The following is a 16,134-nucleotide window of genomic DNA, read 5'->3' as shown; positions in this document are numbered from 1 at the left end:
TGTATGCTTGGTTGGGAAGCTGGGAGGGGCTGCTGGAGACCTAGGGGATGAGCATGAGATGAGGTACGGGCTCTGGTCCTCGCAGCATCACCTGTCACGTGAGCTGTCACGTGTGAGCTGGGAGAAGGGGTCTGTGTACACACACGCAAGGGCTTCTCTGGAGGACTGAGTGAACTTCCTGGACTTGTGAAGGGCTTTCACATGCTTTTGGCAGTGGCTGTGCTTGTGGAGAAGGGCCAGGAAGTCCCTCAGCTGATGATGAGCCAAATGCGTGGCCAGGGGCCTTCTGCCGCTGCTCGCTCCTAAAACCCCCAGGGCCCTGTGTGCTCAGGACACCCCTGGAGGGCCACATCCGCTCACCTGTCTCCGCTCACATTTGGAGGGTATTCGGGAGCACAGTTGCGACCTCTCACCTTCCCTGATGCCAATAAATAAAATACTCAGTTGAAGCCTTTGAAGAGGGTGACTTTTCATTTGATTTTTCAAGGCAAGATGCGGCAATTTATAGTATATCATTCTTTACTGCAGGGATGATTTAAGCTGTGAAATATGGTCAGATTTCGGGTGGGCCCTTGTCCCTGCCCCCTGATGACCTTCTCCCGTCCCTTCTCTCCCGTCTTGGGTCTCAGCTGGTGACACCCTACAAGTCTGCACCTTGTGCGTAACACCTTCTTTTACCATTCCAGTAATCTCAGGAAACGATGCTGATGTGGAGTGTCAGGCTCCATAGCCAGGACGCGGTTGCTTGTTGGTGGGAGTTTCATGTAAGAGCCTTGAGGAGACCAAGCCTTTTCATTCTCTCTTTTAAAAAATCTACGTCCCCCTCTGGTTTAGCAAAGATAAGGCATGATGCTCTCATCAGTGCTGTCTTCAACTCTTCAGTCAAACGCCCTGCAGCCCATGAGACGCAACTGCATATTTCCCCCATAGATTGGGTAGGGTGCTTAACTGCAAAGAAGAGAATTCATTCTGGCCCATGTGAACAGAAAATGACTTTATTAAAAGAGATGCTGGGCACGTCATGGGCCTCTAGACGGGCCTGGACAGACAGGATCTGCACAAGGCCACCAGGGGACGCTGGGGGGCCCGCACAGGAGCCCCTTCTCAGGATGTTCACCCCACCTTGGGTCAGGGCCTGGGCCCAGAGGCGGGGTCCTGCCTGCGTCTCACTGCGGGGAAGGCTGGAAAGCTCTTTTGTTGTTGTCTGTGCTCCTGTTGCCCTTGGAGAAGGGTCGACCCCAGAGACGACAGTGTCAGTGGTGTACAAAGCACTTCAGAAATGTGGGGCGCCCTACGGTGCCGGGCCCCAGTCCACTCCGTGGTCCCTCTGCGTGTCCCCACGCAGCCATAGCATTCGCTGTTTTCAGTGCACCTTCCTGTATGAAATGGAAACACATTTACTTTTGTCCCCAGTGGGGTCCGCTGGTCTCACTCGTCACACAATCTCACTCCTGGTCAACGGTATGGGGACAGAGTTCAGCCTGACCCACCTGCTGTCTGTGTCCTTTGTGATGACCGCAGCCAACACAGCCTTGCAGACACTAGGTACGGTTGCTCAGATTGTTTTAGTTTTCATTAGAAATATATACGTGACAAGAAAAGCTGGGGGAAGGGATGATGGGCACTCTGGTCTCTGGGGGGCTCCCATCTCCCCCGCATGCCCCTTTGGTCCCAGGGCCAGCAGCTCTGCTTGCCTGAGACCCTGACCTTCTCGGCACCGGTGAGTGATACTCTTCATCCTTCAGAGGCCTGAGTTCAGGTGGTTCTGCCCATGTGGGTCTTTGCAGGTCCCAGGAGCTTTTCCAGTGAATGCAGGGGTGCCATTGGGGGATTCAGAGGACCTCTGGTCTGACCCTCTTCTTTCATTCATAGTAGGAGCTCCACTGTGTCCTGAGACTGCAGGTCCACAGGCATCCTTGCTGCCCATCAGTCAGCAGCCTGAGTCACTCCCAACTCCACCTCCCGATCCAGTCTCCAGGGGCATCCCCAGGTCTCCACTCACTCCCTGCTGAATGGTCCTCTTCTGGGGACCCAGATGCCTAACACAGCAGACTGCAGTGTCCTGGGGACAGGAGCAGGGCTATAGGGAGCTGGGCTCCTCTGGCCACAGGAGGGGTGTCATGTGTGGCCGTGGTCATGGCAGATCCAAATCCTGGAGAAACAGGCTTCTCAGAACAAGTTCCAGCTGGCACATGGCCTGGGAGGGGCTGCCCAGCGCCTGCCCCCTGGGGTGACCCCAGAGTGACCTGTGACCACCCTTTGCTGCCTCTGGGGTTAGCGTGGGGGTTCTCACCCCCACCCCTGGGAGAACAGCCACCATGCCTTGGATTTACATGCAGAATCGCTGAGGGTAGTTTTTGTCAGATTCTGCCTTTGAGCAAAACTCTGAACTGTAAGGCTAATGTTTAAAAGGAAAGGAAATGTAGGTCTAACGTTTAAAAGGAGCTCATCACTGTTATTGATGTTTGGGTCAGATAATTGTCTGGGCGGGGCTGTCCTGGGTGCCGTGGGAGGCAGGCAGCATCCTGCACCCACCACCACCACCCCCCCGCCACTGCTGCCAGGACCCTTCCTGCTTCCCCAGAGACAGCACCAGACACGGCTGGACACTGCCAGATGCCCAAGCCTGCTAGAACACCTTAGCCATTATTAGGTTCAGTGGCCTCGAGCTGTTGTCTACAGGGCCTTTGTCATCCATAGAGTCAGAGATAATGTCATCTCTCTCATCTGCGTGTTGTTAACTTCAGTCTTCTCGCCTTCCTCAGTCTCAGATTTGTCAATTTTATTGATCTTACTGAACCAGATTCTGGTTTTTAATGGTTTTCGTTGTTTTTTATCCTGTTTGACTGACGACTTTTTCTTTTTATTTCCTTTCTTATACTTACATTGGCTTTCAGTTGCTCTTTTTCAGTTTGTTTAAAGGTCAGAACTGAAGTCAATGACTTCAGACTTTCCCCTTTCCTGATAGAGGCACTGAGTGCTATGATGTTCCCTTCCTGGGTGTGGGAGGGTTTGGTGTTTCTATAAATAGTCTCGATAAGTGTTTAAGTTATGTAGACACACGTGGCTTTTTGCTGGGTAGGATGTCAGGACCCCACTATCTGGACCTGTTTGCAGCAGCAGCGCCTGCCTGCTGCCTGGATGCTGCCCCGCCAGCTCACTCGATTCCATCCGTCTTCCTCGTTCAGTTTAGTCACTCAGTCACATCCGACTCTTTGTGACCCTGTGGACTGCAACACGCCAGGCCTCCCTGTCCATCACCAACTCCCAGAGCTTGCTCAAACTCATGTCCATAGAGTTGGTGATGCCATCCAACCATCTTATCCTCTGTCATCCCCTTCTCCTCCTGCCTTCAATCTTTGCCAGCATCAGGATCTTTTCCAGTCAGTCAGTTCTTCACATCAGGTGGCCAAAGTACTGGAGCTTCAGCTTCAACATCAGTCCTTCCAAGGAAAGACTAATTTCCTTTAGGATTGACTGGTTTGATATCCTTGCAGTCCAAGGGACTCTCAGGAGTCTTCTCCAACCCCACAGTTCAAAAGCATCAGTTCCCTGGAACTCAGCCTTCTTTATGGTCCAACTCTCAGATTTGTACATGACCACTGGAAAAACCATAGCTTTGACCATATGGACCTTTGTTGGCAAAGTAATGTTTCTGCTTTTTAATATGCAGTCTATGTTTGTCATAGCTTTTCTTCCAAGGAGCAAGCGTATTTTAATTTCATGGCTACAGTCACCATCTGCAGTGATTTTGGAGCCCAAAAGAATAAAGTCTCTCATTGTTTACATTGTTTTGCCATGTATTTGCCATCAAGTGATGGGACTGGATGCAATGATCTTAGTTTTTTGAATGTTGAGTTTTAAGCCAGCTTTTTCACACTTAGTTTTTTACCTTCATCAAGAGTCTCTTTAGTTCCTCTTCGCTTTCTGCCATAAGAGTGGTGTCATCTGCATATCTAAGGTTATTGATATTTCTCCCAGAAATCTTGATTCCAGCTTGTGCTTCATCCAGTCCAGGATTTCTCATGATGTACTCTGCATATAAGTTAAATAAGCAGGGTGACAGTGTACAGCCTTGATGTACTCCTTTCCTGATTTGGAACCAGTCGGTTGTTCCATGTCTAGTTCTAACTGTTGCTTCCTGACCTGCTTACAGATTTCTCAGGAGACAGGTCCGGTGGTCTGGTATTTCTATCTCTTGAAAAAATTTCCCCACTTTGTTGTGATTCACAAAATCAAAGGCTTTGGCATAGTCAATAAAGCAGAGGTAGATGTTTTTCTGGAACTCTCTTGCTTTTTTGATGATCCAGCGGATATTGGCAATTTGATCTGTGCTGCTTCTATCTTTTCTAAATCCAGCTTGAACATCTAGAAGCTCATGGTTCATGTACTGTTGAAACCTGGCTTGGAGAATTTTGAGCATTACTTTGCTAGCGTGTAAGATGAGTACAATTGTGCGGTAGTTTGAGCATTCTTTGGCATTGCCTTTCTTTGGGATTGGAATGAAAACTGACCTTTTCCAGTCCTGTGGCCACTGCTGAGTTTTCCAAATTTGCTGGTATATTGAGTGCAGCACTTTCACAGCATCATCTTTTAGGATTTGAAATAGCCCAACTGGAATTCCATCACCTCCACTAGCTTTGTTCTAAGTGATTCTTTCTAAGGCCCACTTGACTTCACATTCCAAGATGTCTGGCTCAAGGTGAGTGATGACATCATCGTGATTATCTGATCCTGAAGATCTTTTTTGTCCAGTTCTTCTGTGTATTCTTGCCACCTCTTCTTAATATCTTCTGCTTCTGTTAGTTCCATACCATTTCTGTCCTTTATTGAGCCCATCTTTGCATGAAATGTTCCATTGACATCTCTAATTTTCTTGAAGAGATCTCTAGTCTTTCCCACTCTATTGTTTTTTTCTATTTCTTTGCTTTGATCGCCGAGGTTCTTTGGAGCTCTGCATTCAGATGGGTATATCTTTCCTTTTCCCCTTTGCTTTTCACATCTCTTCTTTTCATAGCTATTTGTAAGACCTTCTCAGACAACCATTTTGCCTTTTTTGTGTTTCTTTTTGGGGGGATGATCTTGCTCCCTGTCTCCTGTACAATGTCATGAACCTCCATCCGTAGTTCTTAAGCACTCTATCAGATCTAATCCCTTGAATCTATGTGTCACTTCCTCTTCAGGATCCCCTTATTTTTGTTGTCTGGTAGTACAGTCTTGTTTTCCAGCGATCTTTAGGATGTGTTCCTGGTTTTCCGCCGCTGTCATCTCCATGGCTTTGGGGAAGGAGAGAGACTCATGTACCCTCATCCCCCCACCTCTGCTCCATGTTTCTCATGCCCTCTTTGTTCTCTCTCATTAGGGACCCAGGGAGGCTGTTCCAACCCCACTGAGGCGGGGGCCTCAGTCTTCCGTTATATCCGTGATTCTCAAACGGGTCAACTTTGCCCCCATGGGACGTTGGCAATGTCCAGACGGAGGTTTGTTTTTTATAGCTGGGGGAAGGGTGCTAGTGGCATTGAGGGGGTTGAGGCCATGATGCTGTGAACTGTCTTGCAGTGACCCCCAACAAAAATGACCTGTGTGTTTGGATGTCAACAGGCAAGGTGGTCAAACCCTGCTTCACTTTTATGGCCTAACTTATGGTACTTAGGTATCCTCAAGGTTCGAGTAAGAAACCTAAGGGAATCCTATCATCGTAATACATAACTGTTTCTCTTTGGTGTGCGAATTTTGCATGGGGTATCTCAGGACACTGAATGGTGGCAGGTTTGCATGCAAACTCATTTAAGTGGATCATGTTGAAAATACACATTTGCACTTTTCGGGATGACTGTAAACTATCTGAAACAATCTGCTGAGATTATTCAGATGGCTATTATTTCATGGGTATAGGTGATTCAGTGTGAGCAGTTGTACGTGTGACCCTCACATGGGTAATTACTATGATTGCATCCCTCACACCAAGATTCAAACAATATTTACATGGGGCTTCCCCAGTGGCTCATATGGTAAAGAATCTGCCTACAATGCAGGAGACTTGGGTTTGATTCCTGGGTTTCAGGATGATCTGCAGGACAAGGGAATGACAGCTCATTCCAGTATTCTTGCCTGGATAGTTCCATGGACAGAAGAACCTGGGAGTTATAGTCCACAGGGGTCTCAAAGAGTCAGACGTGACTGAGTGACTAACATCTAGTGTGTTCAAAGAAAAAAACAAACAGGCTGCATTTTGATATTCTGTCTCATTTAAAATGAGATAAATTATAGAAAGAGTTAGCCCTGCTTCCAGTCAAGCCACAACAATTACAAATTCAGACCCCTAATTTATTTTGCAGAAGAAAATTCAGTTTCCTCAAGATAACTACAAATAGATCTGTGTTTCTCAGAGATGAAGGTGTATAGAAAGAGAAACAAAATAATACCCATTTATGGCCCAAAGTGTTTATATATGATAGATTTGTGCTTTGAGAGGCAGCCATCTAGTAAGCGTTACTTATTGTCACAGGGTGAATAAGCGTTACTTATTGTCACAGGGTGAAGAGTCACTGATTTTTAGAATGCCCTTTGATTTCTTAAAATGTCTTACTTTGACAAACCTAATTTTTACCTTATTAAACTCAGGAGGCCACTTTGGTGTGTTGTTTACGGGGCTAACCCCGGTAGTGGATTCTTCTGCTTGTTTCTCCCTCAGCAGCAGGAAGACCGGGCGGCCACAGATGTCACCTGTTGTGTTGGTGGAGAATCCCATATCTCACGCTACAGAATGAAATGCAGGTGAAATGTGTAAAAGTAATGAGATTTTCCTGGCTCGGCGGCTGCAGTAACTCCTCCTTGACTGTGGCCAGGCTCCTTTCCCCACTTCCTTTCAGCCCCTGAGTGAGGGGCCTCGGTCTCCTCCTGTCTGCGGTTAGGTCACACTTCTCTGTGAGGAGTCCTGAGCACAGCATGGTGAATGTCCATTGCTTTTATAAGTAAATCCTTTTACCTGTTTTAGTTCACTTTATATTAAAAATAAACCGCACAAGTTATTTGTGAAAGTACCTTCTCTCTGGCTACTTCGGAGATTCACTTGTGAACATTGTAATTTTAAGTTCTGTTAAGTTAGTTTTCTCTTCTCTTTTTAAAAATCCTACAAGCGCTCTTACCATGGAGAGATTAACATAAACAAAACAAGATTAAAAGATGGCCATTGTTGATGTGTCCATGTTTTATGTCCTCACACATGTATATATCCATAGTATAGACTAATAAAATTATGTCAATTGTTTTAATAATAGTTTAACAAATTAGTATATTATGGCAACTCTCCTGATCAATAAAAATATTTTAAAATATTTATTTTTATTGAGTCATAATTAACATACAATATTATATTAGTTTCATGTGTACAGTATAGTGATTTAGCATCATACGTATCATGAAATGATCACCACGACAAGACCAGTCCTCACCGTATAAAGTTGTTAGAATATTATTGACTGTGTTCCCTATGCTGAACCTCACATCCCTGTGACTTGAGTTTATAACTGGAATTTTGTATCTTTTAATCCCCTTTTCCTATTTTGTTCGTCCTCCCATCCTGTCCCTTCTGGGAACTACCAGTTTTTTCTCTTTATATATGCATGTTTCTGTTTTTAGATTCCATGTGTAAGTCAAATCATGGGCTTCCCAGGTGGTGCTAGTGGTAAAGAATCTGCCTGGCAGTGCAGGAGACAAGAGAGACACAGGTTGAATCCCTGGGTCTGAGAGATCCCCTGCAGAAGGGCACAGCAACCCACTCCAGTATTCATGCCTGGAGAATCCCATGGACTGAGGAGCCTGGCAGGGTATGGTCCACAGAGTCACAGAGTCACCAAGAGTCAGACACAACTGAAGGGACTTAGCACGTATGCATAAGTCAGATCATATGGCATTTGTCTTTCTCTATCTGACTTGTTTCACTTAGCATAATACCTCCAGGTTCATCTTTGCTGCCATAAATGGCAGGATTTCTTTCTTTTTTATGACTGAGTAATATTGTTTTGTATACGTCATTTTCAGCTGGATGGGCTGGTTATGTCCACTGAGGTCTTCCCATATATGATGCACTTTATAGCTATTAAAATGCTTTCATCCACAGATGAATACCATTAAATTGGCACACCTCAACTGATGTAGCCAGTCTGTCAAGTTGAAAAGGATGTCCAGTCTTCTGGTAATATAAATAAAGATTGGACTAATTACCTCTATTCAGTTACTTATTTCCTTAAATTTTTGGTCTTAACATGTTTCAAAAGATATGAACATTTTAAAGATTTTCAGTGTCTATTTCAGAAAAGTACACCTATTTGCCTTCCCACTAAAATTACACACAACAGTATTTGCTTTTAAAATCCTCTTTATAATAACTGATTTGACAGATGACAGTTGTAATTGACAATTTCATTTATTACTTAGGTTAGTGGTTCTGTTGAATATGTTTTTTCCTTTCTCCTCTTTTCTGTGTGTGAATTGCATGGTTGGGTATTTAACTCTTTTCATGTATTTATGATGGTGAAGGGCAGGGAATCCTGGCGTGTTGCAGTCCATGGGGTCACAAAGAGTTGGACACAACTTAGCAACTGAACAACAACAAATGATCCAAATATTTTTTGCTTCTCAGATTTCTATGTGTTTCAATTTTTATAATTTATAATTGAAGCATACTTGATTTACAACATTGTGTTAATTTCAGGTATAGCAAAATGATTCAGTTATATATATATATATATAATAAATTTTAGATTATTTTCTATTCTAGGTAGTTATAAGGTACTGAATATAGTTCTCTGTGCTTTTACAGTACATCTTTGTTGTCTGTCTTTTTTAAAATGGTAGTGTTCATCTGTTAATTCCTACTTTACCTCTCCCCTCCCTTTCCCCTTTGGTAACCACGAGTTTGTTTTTTATGTCTGTGAGCCTGTTTCTGTTCTGTATGTAGGTTTATTTTTGTTAATTTTTAGATTCTACATATAAGGGATGTCATGTGATATTTGTCTTTGTCTGACTTACTTGAGCTAGTATGACAATCTCTAGGTCCATTCATGTTGCCGCAAATGGCATTATTTCATTTTTTATAGTTGAGTGGTATTCAGCTGTATATATACCACATATTCTTTTGTCTGTTTTTGGTTGACTTATAATTGTTTTATATGCAAGAAGTAGATGTTTACACAGTCATATCTAGGAATGTATTTCTTTATGATTTCAGACTTTGGTATCATGCTTAAAAAGCCTTCCTTTGCCAAAATTTGCATAAATATTCAGCTATATTTTACTTTCATATTTTTGTTTCATTTTTTTGCATTCAGATCTTTAATTCTGAATTTATTGCAGTTTATGTATAAGTAAAGGCTGTACTCGTTTCTGGCACTCATTGGCCAGTGAGTTGCTGTGCTGTCATTTGCTGAGAAACAATACTGTTGCTTCTTCCAGGGTTGGGTTATCTCTGTATTTTGGGAAAATGCTAATTGGGGTCATGCTTGGTCTCTGTTACTACTCCTTCCCACTTCTGATGGTAAACCTTTATGTTCAAGGTTTTTTTTTCTTTTCTTTTTGAAGTATCTGTTGGAGTAATAAGAGCTCTGTGTTGTGTAAGAATGCAGGCTAGAGTGCATACAAAGTCTCTGTTGATGCATATATAGGGAATCTGAGAAATAATCCCGATGAACGTATTTGCTGGGCAGCACTGAGACGCAGACTCAGAGAACAGACTTGTGGACAGAGCGGGATGGGGGAAGGAGAGAGAGTGGGATGAACTGAGACAGTAACATGGAAACATACACTTGACCATATGTAAAATTGATAGCCAGTGGGCGTTTTCTGTATGACCTGAAGCTCTTTGTCGACCTGGAGGGGTGGGATGGGGTGGTGGATCGGAGGGAGCTTCAAGAGGAAGGGGACACACACACACACACACACACACACACACACACACACACACGCATACAGCTGATTCACTTAGATGTATGGCAGAAACCAATGCAACATTGTAAAGCAGTTACACACACACACACACACACACACACACACACACACACACACGCATATAGCTGATTCACTTAGATGTATGGCAGAAACCAATGCAACATTGTAAAGCAGTTATCCTCCAGTCGAGAATTAAGGAAAAACAACAGTCTCTGATGATCCCTCAATGAAGTGCTTTTGGAAAAACACTGTGGAATCAGGACAAAGGAAATGGCCCAGAAGGGGTGATGGAGAGGGGGCTCTGGGCCTGAGTCAGTTCCTTGGGGGTGAAATGACATCTTTAGGGTACCTGTTTCCTCAGACTTTGCATGTTAGCACTTCATCCGACTTTGACGTTTATGGAGGCACAGCGGCAAACCCAATAAGCATCTCTGAGGGCATTTTGCCATCCTAGGAGCATGACTGGGGAGTAGACAGATTTGTTAGCTTGTTCTTCCTGCCACATCCATTGGGCATTGTGTTTTTCTCGTGGTATCTGTGTAGTGTGTAGGTATTTGCAAGTGATATCAAGTAGCAGTGACATTGCTCAGTTATCCATGGAATTGTGGAGTTAACATAGTGCCCTTATCCTGAGAGATTCAGATGACCTCAAACTTGTTGGCTTAAACAGTACACATTCATCACTACAGATTCTGTAGGTTGGGGATCTGGCATTGTCCACAGGGTAGGTCCTCGAATGCTTTTAGTGGACAGTCCAGACCTCACATCTCCAGCTTCCAGAGGTGCCATGTGGTTCTGGGTTCTTGTCCCCCATCAAATCCAGAAACGTTGGGGAGTCTCCCTGTGGGTCCCTGTCTCTGTCCTCTGCTCTTAGGGATATATTTGATGATTTGGGGTTATCTACTCATCCCAGCATATTTTACCTAATTCTGTCTGCAAAGCCCCTTTTCTGTGCTGGTCTTATATACAAGAGTTCAGGGGTCAAAGGCGTGGGTTTCTTTGGGGCCATAATTGTGCTGTCATGATGCTTTTTTCTAATTTAAATTTATATTTAGTTTTCATCTTCAGAGATTTTATTTTAACCATGGATTTGAGCAAAATTCATACATTTCCTGGAAAAAAAATAGTTGGAAAGTAAGTTTCTCTTCTTCTATTTGTTTGTCAGAGCATAACAAGTAAGATGAGCTCCTTTACCATTTGTAAAGCAGTGAAAAAATTATTTACTGAAGCTGTGGTCCCTCAGCAGGACCTGGGTTTGTGACTTCACCACCAGTGCAGAGGACTTGCCCTCTTATTTGATATATGTAACTGTAATTAAGATGTTGCCTTGATTAAACATGAACTAACCCAGACAGTCTCTCCCATCCGGAAGCTTCCACAAACCTCTTATCCTTATCCATCAGAGGGCAGACAGAATGAAAACCACAATCACAGAAAACTAACCAGACCAAATACGTGGATCACAGCCTTGTCTAACTCGTTGAAACTATGAGCCATTGCTGTGTAGGGCCACCCAAGACAGATGGGTCATGATGGAGAGTTCTGACAAAACATGGTCCAGTGAAGAAGGGAATGGCAAACCACTTCAGTATTCTTGCCTTGAGAACCCCATGAACAGTATAAAAGTGCAAAAAGATATGGCACTGAAAGAGGAACTCCCTGGGTCGGTAGGTACCCAACATGCTACTGGAGAAGAGTAGAGAAATAACTCCAGAAAGAATGAAGAGATCGAGCTAAAGCAAAAACAACACGCAGTTGTGGATGTGACTAATGATGGAAGCAAAGTCCAATGCTGTAAAGAAGAATATTGCATAGGAACCTGAAATGTTAGGTCCATGAATCAAGGCAAATTGGAAGTGGTCAAACGGGAGATGGCAAGAGTGAACTTCGATATTTTAGGAGTCTTTGAACTAAAATGGACTGGCAAGGGAAAATTTAATTCAGATGACCATTATATCAACAAAGGTCCATCTGGTCAAAACTATGGTTTTTTCAGTAGTCATGTATGGATGTGAGAGTTGGACTATAAAGAAAGCTGAATGCCAAGGAATTGATGCTTTCGAGCTCTGATGTTGGAGAAGACTCTTAAGAGTCCCTTGGACTACAGGGATATCAAATCAGTCAATCCTAAAGGAAATCAGTCCTGAATATTCATTGGAAGGACTGATGCTGAAGCTGAAGTTCCAATACTTTGGCCACCTGATGTGAAGAACTGACTGATTGGAAAAGGTCCTGATGCTGGGAAAGACTGAAGGTGGGAGGAGAAGGAGATGACAGAGGATGGGATGGTTGGATGGCATCACTGATTTAATGGACATGAATTTGAGCAAGCCCTGGGAGTCAATGATGGACAGGGAAGCCTGGAGTGTTGCAGTCCATGGGGTTGCAAAGAGTTGGACATGACTAAGAGACTAAAATGAACTACTTCTATGGGCAAGAATCCCTTAGAAGAAATGGAGTAGCCCTCATAGTCAACAAAAGAGTTTGAAATGCAGTACTTGGATGCAATCTCAAAAGTGATGGAATGATCTCTATTTGTTTCCAAGGCCAACCATTCAATATCACAGTAATTTAAGTCTATGCCCCAACCACTAATGCTGAAGAAGCTGAAGTTGAATGGTTCTATGATGGCCTATAAGACCTTTAAGAACTAACACCAGAAAAGATGTCCTTTTCATATAGGGGACTGGAATGCAAAAGTAGGAAATCAAGTGATACCTGGAGTAACGGGCAAGTTTGGCCTTGGAGTGCAGAATGAAGCAGGACAAAGGCTAACAGAGTTTTGCCAGGAGAATGCACTGGTCATAGCAGACACCCTCTTCCAGCAACACAAGAGAAGACTCTACACACGGACATCACCAGATGGTCAATGCTGAAGTCAGATTGATTATATTCTTTACAGCCAAAGCTGGAGAAGCTCTATACAGTCAGCAAAAACAAGACCTGGAGCTAACTATGGCTCAGATCATGAACTCCTTATGAAAAATTCAGACTTAAATTGAAGGAAGTAAGGAAAACCACTAGATCACTCAGGACTGACCTAAATCAAATCCCTTATGATTATACAGTGGAGGTGAAAAATAGATTCAAGGGATTAGATCTGATAGACAGAATGCCTGAAGAGCTATGGATGAAGTTCGTGACATCGTACAGGAGGCAGTGATCAAGACCATCCCCAAGAAAAAGACATGCAAAAAGGCAAAATGATTGTCTGAGGAGGCCTTACAAATAGCTGTGAAAAGAAGAGAAACTAAAGGCAAAGAAGAAAAGGGAAGATACACCCATCTGAGCGCAGAGTTCCAAAGAACAGAAAGGAAGGATAAGAAAGCCTTCCTCAGTAGTCAATGCAAAGAAATAGAGGAACACAATAAAATGAGAAAGACTAGAGATCTCGTCAAGAAAATTAGAGATACCAAGGGAATACTTCTTGCAATGATGGGCACAATAAAGGACAGAAATGGTATGGACCTAACAGAAGCAGAAGATATTAAGAAGAGGTGGCAAGAATTCACTGAAGAACTGTACAAAAAAGATTTTCATGACCCAGATAATGATCACTTACCTAGAACCAGACATCCACGAGTGCAAAGTCAAGTGGGCCTTAGGGAGTATCACGATGAACAAAGCTAGTGGAGGTTATGGAATTCCAGGTGAGCTATTTCAGATCCTAAAAGATGATGCTGTGAAAGTGCCGCACTCAGTATGCCAACAAATTTGGAAATCTCAGCAGTGGCCACAGGACTGGAAAAGGTCAGTTTCCATTCCAATCCCTAAGAAATACAATGCCAAAGAATGCTCAAACTACTGCAAAATTATACTCATCGCACACACTGGCAAAGTAATGCTCAAAATTCTCCAAGTCAGGCTTCAACAATACATAAACCGTGAAATTCCAGATGTTCAAGCTGGATTTAGAAAAGATAGAGGAAGCAAAGATCAAATTGCCAACATCTGTTGAATCATAGAAAAAGCAAGAGACTTCCATAAAAACATCTGCTTTATTGACTACGCTAAAGCCTTTGACTGTGTGGATCACAACAAAATGTGGAAAATTCTTCACGAGATGGGAATACCAGACCACCTGACCTGCCTCCTGAGAAATCTGTGTGCAGGTCAGGAAGCAACAGTTAGAACTGGACATGGACCAACTGACTGGTTCCAGGTCAGGAAAGGAGTATGTCAAGGCTGTATATTGTCACTCTGCTTATTTAACTTATATGCAGAGTATGTCATGCAAAATGCCAGGCTAGATGTAGCACAAACTGGAATCGAGATAGTTGGCAGAAATATCAGTAACCTCAGCTATGCAGATGACACCACCCTTACGGCAGAAAGTGAAGGGGAACTAAAGAGCCTCTTGATGAAAGTGAAAGAGAAGTGTGAAAAAAATGGATTAAAACTCAGCATTCAGAAAACAAAGATCATGGCATCCGGTTCCATCACTTCATGGCAAATAGATGGGGAAGCAATGGTACAGTGATAGACTTTATTTTCTCGGACTCCAAAATCACTGCTGATGGTGACTGCAGGCATGAAATTAAAAGACGCTTGCTCCTTGGAAAAAAAGCTGTGACCAACTTCAGTTCAGTTCAGTTGCTCAGTTGTGTCCAACTCTTTGAGACTGCATGAACCATAGGAAGCCAGGGCTCCCTGTCCATCACCAACTCCCAGAGTTTACCCAAACTCACATCCATTGAGTCGCGATGCCATCCAACCTTCTCATCCTCTGTCGTCCCCTTCTCCTCCTGCCCTAAATCTTTCCCAGCATCAGAGTTTTTCCAATGAGTGAACTCTTCGCATGAGGTGACCAAAGTATTGGAGTTTCAGCTTTAGCATCAGTCCTTCCAATGAACACCCAGGATTGATCTCCTTTAGAATGGACTGGTTGGATCTCCTTGCAGTCCAAGGGACTCTCAAGAGTCTTCTCCAGCACCACAGTTCAAAAGCATCAATTCTTCGGCAATCAGCTTTCTTCACAGTCCAACTCTCACATCCATACATGACCACTGGAAAAACCATAGCCTTGACTAGACGGACCTTTGCTGGCAAAGTAATGTCTCTGCTTTTTAATATACTATCTAGTTTGGTCATAACTTTCCTTCCAAGGAGTAAGCGTCTTTTAATTTCATGGCTGCAATCAGCATCCACAGTGATTTTGGAGCCCAAAAAAATAAAGTCTGCCACTGTTTCCACTGTTTTCCCATCTATTTCCTATGAAGTGATGGGACCAGATGCCATGATCTTTGTTTTCTGAATGTTGAGCTTCAAGCCGACCTTTTCACTCTCCTCTTTCACTATCATCAAGAGGCTTTTGAGTTCCTCTTCACTCTCTGCCATAAGAGTGGTGTCATCTGCATACCTGAGGTTATTGATATTTCTCCCAGCAATCTTGATTCCAGCTTGTGCTTCTTCCAGCCCAGCATTCTTCATGATGTACTCTGCATATAAGTTAAATAAGCAGGGTGACAATATACAACCTTGATGTACTCCTTTTCCTATTTGGAACCAGTCTGTTGTTCCATGTCCAGTTCTAACTGTTGCTTCCTGACCTGCATACAGGTTTCTCAAGAGGCAGGTCAGGTGGTCTGGTATTCCCATCTCTTTCAGAATGTTCCACAGTTGATTGTGATCCACACAGTCAAAGGCTTTGGCATAGTCAATGAAGCAGAAATAGATGTTTTTCTGGAACTCTCTTGCTTTCTCTATGATCCAGCGGATGTTGGCAATTTGATCTCTGGTTCCTCTGCCTTTTCGAAAACCTACTTGAACATAGCCTTGACTAGACGGACCTTTGTTGTCAAAGTAATGGGGTGTCTCTGCTTTTTAATACGCTGTCTAGGTTGGTCATAACTTTCCTTCCAAGGAGTAAGTGTCTGTTAATTTCATGGCTGCAGTCACCATCTACAGTGATTTTGGAGCCCCCCAAAATAAAGTCAGCCACTGTTTCCACTGTTTCCCCATCTATTTGCCATGAAGTGATGGGACCGGATACCATGATCTTAGTTTTCTGAATGTTGAGCTTTAAGCCAACTTTTTCCTCTCCTGTTTCACTTTGGTCAAGAGGCTCTTTAGTTCTTGTTCACTTTCTGCCATAAGGATGGTGTCATCTGCATATCTGAGGTTATTGATATTTCTCCCAGCAGTCTTGATTCCAGCTTATACTTCTTCCAGCCCAGCCTTTGTCAT

At 43.5% G+C, this 16,134-nt stretch overlaps 1 protein-coding gene across 1 annotated transcript in view; it reads left to right on the top strand.

The window, feature by feature from the left end:
• Positions 1-16,134, top strand: part of DLGAP2 (DLG associated protein 2) — a 690,510-nt gene that overhangs the window by 128,425 nt on the left and 545,951 nt on the right. The gene's annotated exons all lie outside the window — the stretch shown is intronic.

Source organism: Moschus berezovskii, chromosome 26, assembly GCF_049115385.1.
Source record: "Moschus berezovskii isolate FMDL1 chromosome 26, NW_MosBer_1.0, whole genome shotgun sequence".
NCBI classification, from domain to species: domain Eukaryota; kingdom Metazoa; phylum Chordata; class Mammalia; order Artiodactyla; family Moschidae; genus Moschus; species Moschus berezovskii.
The sequence above is the reverse complement of the archived record's forward strand: the minus strand, read 5'-3'. Positions and strand labels throughout refer to the sequence as shown.